The following is a 12,140-nucleotide window of genomic DNA, read 5'->3' on the forward strand; positions in this document are numbered from 1 at the left end:
ATAACAGCTATGTATCAAAAACCTCTCCTACCTAAACCAGAATTATACAGGTGCTAGAAAAGAAATGTCTGGGCAGTACTAAGACTTTCTTCTCCAAACCACAGCTAGGCAAGCCCTGCTGGACCTATTTTGTAAAGCCCCATAACATCAACAGCTTCTGGAAAACCTCTGAGAACATACACTGAACGCTTTCATATTGAAAATTTCTACCATTAAATCCCAAATGTTTTTAAACTTCCACAGAGCTTGGCACCAAGTCATTAACCTGCTGGGACAATTATGCAAGCCAAAGTTGTCTTAATTGAGCTTCCTCAGGCGAAATCCCTCAGCTCCAATTAAAAAATAGTGGAATAGATTGAGAAACTGCCCAAAATACTTACTTTTGAATAGCCTAAATCAAACATATACATCCACATCTAGACAATCGAGGTGATCTTTTTTCCCCAATAACTGCAAGGCCTACAATTCTGAGGACCCATTTTCAACTTCTATATTTGTTTTGTTTAAGAGAAAAACATTAGAGAAATTCTTGGGTAACAGTGTTTGTTTGTAATCTGCAACAGATACATCACCCACAAAGAACAACCTATAAATAAGAAAGAATTAAGAACTCTGATGTAGATAATTTTGTGCAGTACAGCATTTGGGCTCTTTGAAGGTTCAGAACTGGAGGTCTGAGGAAGACAAAGACTAAGGGTGAAAGCTACAAGGCTACAGGCTCAACTCGCCTTTACTTTCAACAGATCAAAACTGCCTACCATTCAAGCCCCATAGAAACACCTTAATCAGACACAGATTTTTAATAGATAATGCATCTCTCAGTGAGGGCTGTCAGTACTGAGCACCAGTCAGGATGAGACCGCTCCCAAGCACGTTGGTCTCACAGCAAACATTTTGATCTCAACCCACTGACTGAGGAGTAGAAAGAACCAGTAACTCATTTCTGAAGCATCAGTTATACCTTAGGCAATTTTCTGCATGCAACTTTCTTTGTAGAGAATTTAAGTAATAGACGTGGGGCACTACATGAATTCTAACACAACCATCTAGGAAAGATAACCCAGATTAGATCAACTTTTCCTTCCTCAGATTTCCTTTGTGTGGCTTGGGAAAGAAAGGAAGAAAGGTTCTGACCTAATTCCATAGGAACTTCCTATCAGAAACAGCAGACAGCACAATAATGAGGTATTTTAGATACAGGAACAACTTCTTGTCTGCTCTTGCATGTACTGCAAATTCTTTCACAGTAAGTCACATCTCTGCTATTTCACAATGAAATCCAGTTGATCAGCAAGCTCCCAGAAGCAAGCTCCCAACCACAATTTAATTAAAAGGGCAGTAGCTGAGTCCCCCCATATGCAACTGCCAGGTGCAATCTCTGCAGTTTAAGTCTACAGGCGACGCTGCTGCATGTACTGGAGCATAGTCTTATATGTGATGAAAGCTGTCACTTATGTCAAAGACATTCCTGTAATGCATTATGATATTAGTTTCAGCAGAATGAAAAATTATGCTTTGTGAAAGCATTTACAGCCTGCATGTCTGCAAACACAATGTTTCCAGTGCCAGACACTTGCTTGAAACTCTGTATTTTTACACAAAGCAATTAAGAGATGTTACATTAAAGAACATACTGAGTCCGGCATGGTAGGAACTCATGTAGCCACTACTGGACTCTGAGAAGGAAGGACTAAAGAACACAGGAGTAAAAGACACAACAGTAAGACATTCACTGCCCACAATGATGAATACCATGTTAATACTACATTAAAATTGTCTCTACTTTAAAATGCATCAAAACATCTCCAAAACTTACCAAGGAAAAACTCTTAGAAGTCTCCAATAAAATGCAGTCAAGAACTAAAGATAGCCTTTAATTCACCTTAAAATCTCTAAATAGACAAGCCATGCACAAGCTGTGAGCTTGTTTTGAAAGTTCAGTGTACTGAAGGATCCATTTCTACTTTATTCAGCTTCCTTCAACTGGAATTCAGAAAAAGATTATCAGACTATGGATACAGTGATAATGAGAACAAAGTTAATTAAAACATCACAATTTCAGAAAAGGAGTCTCATTTCATTAACTGAATGAAAACATGACATACCAAACAGCTTCTTAATCTACAATACAGTATTGGCTTCAAACTCGTAAATGGAACCCAGTGTAGATCGCATTTGTGTAACATCACTACTGCAAAGAGTGGTTATTCACACATTAACAGCACTTAGATCAGAATTAGTTTCTCATCACAAAGGAATAAGATACACAGATGGCCTCAGGAAAGAATGGCATTTAACACTAGCACTGGAGGTAGACATTATGCCCCAATTACAAAATGGAAATTATCATTAGAAATATTATTTGATGCACTCGCATTGTTTCTTCAGCACTTTGCCACTCCAGGGTCTGTTCCTACACCCAAGGCAAGCTCCCAGCCATGGGTGAGATTCCAGTCAGCTATAGTTGCTCCAGTACAAAAGTGCATACATCAGACCCATCAGGACAGCCAAGACCTGACAGGCAGCACAACTCGATTAACCATTGTACCACGATAACTCAAGCACAGCAGTGTGCCAGCCAGCCTCCCTGGGCCACCAGCAGCTCTGGCACCTCCTGTGCTGGCAGCTGCTCTGCACGCAGTCAGGGAGCCGGGCTGGCAGAGCTGGCCGAGCCATTGCCACCCACTAACAGAGCTGTGCTGGCAGAGCTGCTGCAGCCATACAGGACATATGAAGGACTGCTTTTGAAACCAGTAGAGTTGTTCTGGCAAGCATGATGAGACTGACAGAGCCATCATCAGTACAGAATTCAAGTGAAAGCAGCTGTAAAGCTGATCCTGTGCAGAAACTTGAGAAAAAAACACAAGCAAGCTATTAATGAAAGGTAGCTTAGTTCTGAACCAGCAAAAACAGAAGCAATGAAGAGCACATTTAACAAAAGACAGCAATCGTTAAAATTTAATACTGTTACTATGAAACATTCACAGCTTCATGTATTTCTTTAACATACCATCACAAAATCCATTAAAAAATAGACTTTGTAAACAACTAAATAATCCGGATGCAAAACTCAGGTAGCAGGAGCATGCCTTACTACTTGGCATGAGGGGAAGCTCCAAGCAAGGCACACCACAGTACTTCTGTTTTAAAAGTTAGAGATGCTGATGACTAATCATCCTAAAGCTATGAGAAACCTGAAAAGTGCACCTGTAAATCAAAGTTCAAGTTACCCTTCTGCCTAAGGTCAGTTCCAATTCTTAACTCTAAGGCTTCAGCATTACTGTTACTTGCAATGCTAGTGCTCATCTACATGCACATACTCACTTTTGAGTTATTTCCATGATTTCTTTGACTGAAAGCTACCAAGCTGATATCCCCCCCTACTTGAGACCAGTTTTGCAAGCATGTAGAAAGGGAGCAAACAGGACACCAGTACAGACAATTTTTCAACTTATGGTACATGGTCAAGGAGAAAAAAACAGCTAGCTTGAGATAGTGGATGGAATTGCCACTGAAATGCTCACTTCTTTCTCCACAATAGTCAGTTCCTCCATCCCTCTCACTTCTCTGCAGCCATGCATTTACCACATTAAAACAAGACCCAATAATAACCTCATAATGTTCAAACTGGATAGTTGAGCAAGATATGAAGAAAATTCAACATCCCACGTCTCTAGAATTGTTTGGGGAGTACCTGAAACATCAAGGGATCAGTGAGGAAACGGAAAGGAAAAGGCAAAGGAAAACCCCTCCTTTGCAGGTATCTTATCCACAAGAGACAAGATGCCCTAACCAAAGAAAAAAGCTTCAGTTAAAAGGAAAAAAAAAAAAAAGCTGACTTAAGTACAAAGAAAATATCCACATTCTCATTCTAACAGTGCTGTTTATCCTGGCCTTTGAGACCTATAGCTGATGATAGAGCACTCCTGGCTCACCATGGACCAAACAGCTCAGCTTAGAGTCCAGTATTCAAGCTGTCCCTAGAAGGTGGAATTTGGCTGTGAAGATCACTATTCAAGCCTCAGCAATTCGTGTTTATGAGAACTGATGCTGTTCCAAGTACCCTCTCTATGATGGGCCATTTAAACAAAACACAAAGAGGTGAATTGGATTTAATCTTGCTCCCTCAGAGCTTGCCACACAAGCCTGGCTCACATTAGATCCAAACACAAATGCTGAAGCCATTCACAAGACTAAAAGCAAACATGAAGCACCCAAGATCACTGGTTCACATCTGTATGATCTCCCCAGGGCAGTATGAACTTTGTTACAGAAAGATTTCTGTACTTTGACAAATCCAGTCCCTTACAAAGTTATCAACACATTCCCAACACACACAGTGAAAAGTGAGGGTTGATATCTTACTCTCTACTATGCTAGAAACAACTGCTCAATTTTCAGCAAGTCATAAGTATTCCATCCCAGACATCCTATGGCAAGTTAATATTCAGTTCTGGCCTGCTATGAAGTATAATAGCAGTCTATAATAGAAAACATGGGGCTATGATTCATGCGTATCTACTTTTTTTTCCATTGGTGGGTAAAAGCACAAAACCCTCATGAAAAAAATCAGGTTCATCATAATTAACTTGGCTTTGAAAAATTAACAGGCTATCCAAAGTTCTTGTGCCTGGCGGTATCTCAGTTTAAAAGCCCTCCTCAGTTTAGGTCTAAATTAAGGTGTTAAATAGCTGAGGTGGGCAGCAGCACCTCCAAACAGGGGATTTTGACCCATTTGTGCCATCGGTTCCATTAACAGACACAGAAGATAGTAATCTTCAATCAATATATTTTCAGCAAACTCATTAGCCAACAATCAGCTAGAACACATTGCCTCATACAGACCTCCTGCAGTCAGTGCAGCTGTTGCAAAGCATTGCTGGAAACAGATTTTAGTTACTCGCTGCAGAACAGCCATTCTACGGGTTCCCAATACATCCCACAGTGTGAATGGTCTCATCCTTACCCACACGAAGTCTCTTAACCCTTCAAGAAACAAATCGTTGCACATAGAGCTGTAATAGTTCCATACTTGCTGTACCTACTAAATACAACATTAATGATACAGGTGTGAGCACACATTTGTCAAGGTAAGACTGGCATCCCCATCCAGAAATTAACAGCTTAAAAACTTGCCTTCCACGATTCAATGAGTTTTGGCAATTGTTACCATTATTACTGTGTACTAAGAAGGGCAAGAAAGGCCTAGTAAGGTAATGGATTAAGAAAAATACTTTTGTTTCTAGAAGACATATCACTGAAACACAGCATAAAGACTCCATTTGATGGCTAAAATTCGGACCACTATTTTTTAATATTAAACGCCATTAAATGCTGCTTGTCTCTGAAATGTCTTCCATCAGCTTAAACGAACTCATTGTTTATGAAACTAATCTTTACCAAGATTAACAAAAGTAAAAGGTATAAATACCATTAGGAGAACACATACACAAAACACCAAGTTCTTAAGATTACTCCTTTCATCACAAAAACAGGCTATCTGAAGTGAAATTCAAGCATTTTCTACCAACAATAATGCAACAGTTCAAGGAAAGAGTCTAACCATCCTCAGTTGCTGAAGCAGGAGAAAACTAAGATCTGAAATGGATATTTTCAAATATAAGAGACCAGCAAGTGAAAGAAATACTGAAACAAACTGCCTTATCTGTAACAATATAAAAAGCCTGCTTGCAGCTTGATGCTTGTACCTCACCAACACAATGCCTTTATGTGCTACTGAGGTTGTTCTTCTGAACTGTTACTGAAACACCACCAAGTTACTTCTACTAAAATACTGAGTCTCATCTTCCTTGTTCTGAAGGTAAAAAAACATCATAAACTGGGACAAAGTTGTAGACTGGTAAATCATAGAGATGGTAAAATCCTAGCATTTCATTTATAGGAAGAAATTCCACAAAGAAATTCCATACCTCCCTTGACATATAAGTATAATGGTTATACATAGGTTGCTCCAAAAGTAATGACTCCTATTGATTTCATGGGAACTTCGGATGCAAGTCTTCCAGTAAAATAAACACACAGCCTTTGACATGCTTTTATCAGTGCAGCAGTTAATCACAGGTGAACCTGATTCAGGGCTACAGCACAGCACTGCTCAGGCCAGAAAACACACTGAACCAAATTAAAAATGTACCATGAAGAAAAATAAGTGATTTCCCTAAGTATCTTCATAGCTTGTATTAAGACATCAATTACCATAGCTTGTCTTTTAAATTAATGATTCATAGTGATGGATTATTCATGCAAGTCAGCTAGCTGAACATTATACTTTGACTCCAGGGAGAAGGTATAGCATGTCTTAATTAACTTTCTTTTGAGTAAGTTAGAAAACAGTCAAACTTTTTATTTCTGTAGTCAACCAACTAAAATGTAAGAATACAAAAGCAGCACAGCAGCTGAACATTCTCAGTAGTCTTAACAATTCACATATGAAGCAAACTATAGAGCTCAGAGGCAAGGTGCTTGTAAGGCAGTTCTACAGGGCTGTCTAGTTGAAAGAACTGACTTCAGATCTACCCTATTTAAGCACAGAGATGATGGACATCTCATGTCAGTGTCTCCTGTCATAGGCACAGCCCTGCAAGACTTCAAGGATGGAACAATTTATTCCAGAAGATTAAAGTGTTTCCACTATTGACTGGAATGGTTCTCAACACTGGATTTTTCCTAACAAATGATAATACAGTGTTCTCTTAAGCTGATAATCTAACTACCTCCTTGAACAATGCATCAATACATAGCAGAACAATTCTACTTCAAGCAATCTCTTGGGCTTCCAATTTGTACATTTCAGACAGTGTTATTCAACCTCTGTACCAAAAGACTTGCAAATTAAAAATGGAAAACAGATGACACCATTTGCCCCTAAAGTAAAATGAATCACCTAATATCTCAAGATCTACAGCAAGATGCTCCAGAATGGTAAAAATAATCATACTTGATGAATATCAAGGCCACTTAGTTGCTCACACAGCTTACAGATAACACAGTGTTGTCTGAAATATTAAATCCATTCAAATATACCTTTAAAAAATTAATACTTAATGCCTGACAGTAAGTACTTATTTTGTTAGGAAGTGCCTGTTTTCATTTTATACTGGAGAAATACACATTGTTAGACCGAATGACTTGTTTTCAAATCCCTTCGTTATGGGCAAGGAAAGTTTTCATTTCTTTAGAACTAGGTTATCTATTGATAAGTAATTGAGTAGTAACTCACAGGTGAGATAAATACAGGATTATTCCCATTAAAAAGAAACTCCTTTAGGAAACAAGGAGTAAATATCAGTCCACTTCTACCAATCCTGAAGCAAAAAAACCAGCAATGGATACAACACAACTTCCTCTTCAGGGCTTTCACTACAGGTAGAGATGAATCCATATAAAATAGACACAGCTCCAAGTAACCACTGCTATATACAGGTTTGAATTTATGTTGGTTGATTCTCCTTGACAATATGAATATTTTCTTGTTGAAAAATATCCATCACAGAATGACCTCAGTTGGAAAGGACCTTGAAAATGCACTAGATCAGGTTCCCAGAAAAAGTCAAATGAAACTACCACCACATGGGCTGAGGAATCAAGGGGGGCATAGAGAGTACTCAGCATAACTATAAAGTGTTGGACATCTGCTTGCCAGTCTGATACACACCTATCACTTCAATAACTTATTTCCTATGACCAAGGGCTTGTCTTCTCAAAACAAAATGGTATTTCACACTCACTCTATGAAAATGCAAACTCAGAAGCATACCATGTGTTGATATTATACGTACATTTTGCTCCTTCACACATGAAAAAACAATGACATTGATTCCTGCATGTAAGTGCCCCAAATATACTTACAGCTACCTTGTTCCTGACTCACTCTCATGGATAACCTTTCTACCTGCCCTAATTAGACACATGCTTGCTTGTTTTTCCTTAGCATCTCCTCATAAAACTAATATTCTGCTTTCTTCAGTATTTCAGTGCATGCACTACAGGGAGAGCAGACTGAAATTGCCAGCTACAGATCATGCTAAGTAGCTTCTGTGCAAGCAGAGACCCAAAAGGTTCCAAATCCACATGCTTATTTGTGCTACTATGACATTTTCTTTGCCTCAGAGATACTGAGGAGGACTAATGAAAGGCTCTCCTATGGGAAGGAGAGAACAAGCATAGTTGCAGCATGCAGTGAACTGAGGAGCTGCTTTCAGACATTAGTGACATGTGACTGTCCCCAGGACAAACAGGAACACCCACAGCCCCGAAGCACCACAATGGCTCCATGCTGCTCACTCCTTCAGACATGCTTTTATTAGCAATGTTTCCTCACGCCCTGCTGAATTTCAAGCAGCCATTTAAGGATGCTCTTCACATACCTGTCCCATACCCTGGGAGCTGCGGAGCAGAGGAAGTTAGATATCAACCATTCTCTCATTCCTGAGATTTTAAACACTTTTTCAGGGGAAGCTCATCAGGCGGTATATTTCAGAAACTATTTCCTGTTTATGCCAGTAGCAACAAAATCCTTCCTATTAACTCTAGAAGTCAATTTCATTACATTAGTATGAAAACAAAATCATAGCAACAGAAGACCAAAACTGTTCATTTAAGGTCTCAGCTCTGACTCTCCTACAATTACATTACAATTGATAGATGTATGCTCTTTTAACACTGCCTTATCCAATTCTCATACACTATGATTTCTGTATTCTCAAATCCTTAATTACGTGGTCTTCAGAAATAACTTCTCTCAGGGCAGATGGAAATGGTAGAACATGGAATACGTGTTCATGACTTCTGACTGGGAGAATCACTGCTGGCATCACAGGACAAGAAGCTAAAGAGGTATAGAAGCACGCATGGTGTTCAAACAAGGTCCTCTTCCACATTAAGCTGCAGCATGAGAGGTTCATAAAGCATTAAACTAAAAGGCTATTCTGCGATCTTCAATTCAAATGTCACTTTTGTCAAATATTATCTGAGGCTATTTTAGAAGCACTGAGTCAGCTTTGTTTCATTATAAAACCAGTTGCTGCCTGTAAAGTTATTGTGAACAAACAATGCTACTTAATAAAGAGGTTCTCATTTACCATATGCATGTACGCATGCTTTACAAAACAATTACTACACTACAGTGTCTTAGAATTTAGTTAGAGAAGTTTATTTCTCTTGAGTTCTTGTAAGAATCATTAGACACCTTTTGGTTCCCACTAATAACTTGCACTTTTTCAGACATCAGCATTTCCTCCTCCTGCTTTTTGAGTAAACTGAAATTAACAAGTCAACAAGCTGACATATCTACAGCAAAAGCAACTTGGCTTACCTGTCTCCTCCCCACTTCTCATTCCCCTTGGCTGATACAGATATCACTCACCCGTGGGCTTCACCACTACTCACAACACTGAGACCTACCCCTCTTTCCTTCACACCCAAAGGATCTCCAGTTGAAAACCTAGTATTACAACAAGCTCACTGTCTGGGCATAGGCTTTGATTAATATTTTTAAATAGTTTAGAAACCAGATCAAATGCTTTTTGGAAAGAAGTGAGAAAGAAAACATGAGTTGGTTCAGCAAGTTCAAATTGCGATGTGAAATACCCGATCATTAAATGCTCAAAGAGCTGCTTTGGATTTAGAAGTGGAAAGAAAAGTATTCCAAAAAGGCAGTTTTAGTTTGCCAATTAAAAAAAAAAAAGAAACCTTAAATCTTTAAACCTATTTTCTTTGTAGCTGTAACTTATATAACCAAGATGCACACAGGGAAAACTGGGGCAGCAAGCATTACCTTAGACAGGAATGGTTGTTACTGAAAAACAGCATTTTGCTCTATTATCAAGGCAGGAGGCAGTCTCCAGTGCCTCAGTGATCATGAGGAATTCAGACAGGCTGACTTCAGTAAAGTATCCATGCTTCCAACATTACTCTGACATGCCAAGATCAGTTCAAAGATAACATTATGAAGTGGATGTCCAAGCTCTCTAGCTTACTCTAAAGTTCCTTAGCAAGCCAAGGGCTGCAGTGGTATCTCTGCTCAAGCAGCTCACTAGATAAAGTTCACATCTGGTACAAGCATTCGAGCACATTTTATTGTGAAGCTAATTAGTGCTTTTAAAATCTGAGCAAAAATTCAGTCAATTCCAGAATTAAAACAAAATCTTAAATACGTTGTCACAAGAAGTTGGAAAGCAGGTGATGAGAAAGCGCCCTTCTCATGCAAGGGAAACCCCAAGCCCACTCCACAGACAAATGCTCAGATAACAAAACACATGAAAACAAATGAGCTCAGGAACTGAAAGACTCAGGAGATCACTCTTAGCTAAGAAGCATTTCTGTTTGTATAAGCAGGAAACCTCACTGAGCACATTTTCTATTTGGATAGAAGTGATTTTTCTAGAAGCCTGCAGCCCACCAGTCTCAAGCCATCATGAGGTCAAACTTTTCCTCAGACACGCACAGCAGATTAGATATCCTTCACATTATTAAGCAATTATTAGTTTAGCAGTAACAGTAATGATGAAAAACTGCAAGGCTGGAGAACAACCAAATCAACAGGAAGGTATCTCTAATTAATAGGCAGCTATTTGGTTAAAACTGAGCACAACCACACTGCTCAAATTCCTTCCAGCAGGAATACACATGTAACTATCAGTTGTCCCTCCCCAAAAAACAACAGTCTCAAGATCTGAGAAAATATTCTTGAAGAATTACCATATTTAAACACTCGACAAAACCAAAAATTTTTCACAGTATAGAAGGTCAAATCTTATTAACCAAAAGCAAGGTGCATATTTAACTAATTAGCTTATATCAACAAAACATTCTCTTTTCCCATCTCATAGCTAGAGCTGCTTTGCAATGACTCTAGAAGACCAAGAAGAACGTGGATAACTCACACAGCTTTTATCACATTAGCCACACTCTGCTGTTTTCATAATCATTAGCTTTGAAGTGTATTAAACAAAGCAAAATGTGACCTTAGAGTTGATATTTTTATCACACCACATAAGAGCAATTTCTTATCAGTCATTTCAGGTCACCAGAAGAGATGCAGCTCAGAATTACCCACAACACAAACAGACAAAAGAACACCACTGCTGCCCTGCCAAGCAATGCCAGGCATTGAGTAGCCTACCAGGGAGGGCTGGCTGCTGTTAAAGGCTGTGCTACAGACACCCAACATTGGCTTGGCTGAAGGAGCAACAAGAAGTGGATTGCATGTGTGAGATGAACAGGAAAAATGGAGGCTCATTAACAGGATGCACAGGTTATCTTACCTACGCTTACATTTAGTTCTACCCAATCGCTAACAAAATCCACAAGCCTTCTAACATGCACATGACTAAACACTCAAAAGAAATTGAACCCAACTATTTTGAAGATGCTTCCAAATTTAAATCAACTACTCTGGTCTTTAAAGGTACAAAGTTACCACTAAACAGCTTACTTCATAGATGCCCTACCCCTAATATCTGCCCATCACTTTAAGTATTAAGGGTTACCTCCTACGTCAAAGAGAAGCAACTGTATAAAACAAAGAAAACCAGGCAGTTTTAAACCCATGTTCCTATGCCAGTTTTAAAAATATTTTTAACCACAGAGAATCACAGAGTCCTGAAGTCCTGAACACAGGACTTAAGACTCTGTTAATTCATGTTCAAACAGTGACTTTACAAAGACAGAATAAAGTACTGCCTGCACAGAACATGGACTGTCAAGTTACTTTAAAAGATACTCAAGCAAATCAGAGATGTGTCTTCACAGAAGAAGAGCAGCACAAACTCCAGTTGGAGAAACCAGTAAGACAGTGTAACAATCAGAAAGGTCAACACAGTGGAACAGCAGTATAGAAACACAGTAGCAAAGGGACTAATGCAAATGAACAGCGTTACAAAGGAAGAGCGCTCACCCATCTCTGAAGGCTTAGGTTCACAGGAAAACTCCACAAGGGAGGAATCTCCAAACTGAGACCCTCCCCCAGTGGCACGCAGCCCTTCAATGAAGTCTAAAAGAGGGGCAGTCAGACTCGACCCCCTCTGGTCACACAGCTGAATTGCCTTCACCTGTGCACCAAGGGCTGATCAGGTCCTTTCCCCAGGTGCTCAGTGCTTCAGGCCATGACTCAACAGATA

The sequence above is a fragment of the Tetrao urogallus genome, assembly GCF_951394365.1.
Source record: "Tetrao urogallus genome assembly, chromosome: 9".
NCBI classification, from domain to species: domain Eukaryota; kingdom Metazoa; phylum Chordata; class Aves; order Galliformes; family Phasianidae; genus Tetrao; species Tetrao urogallus.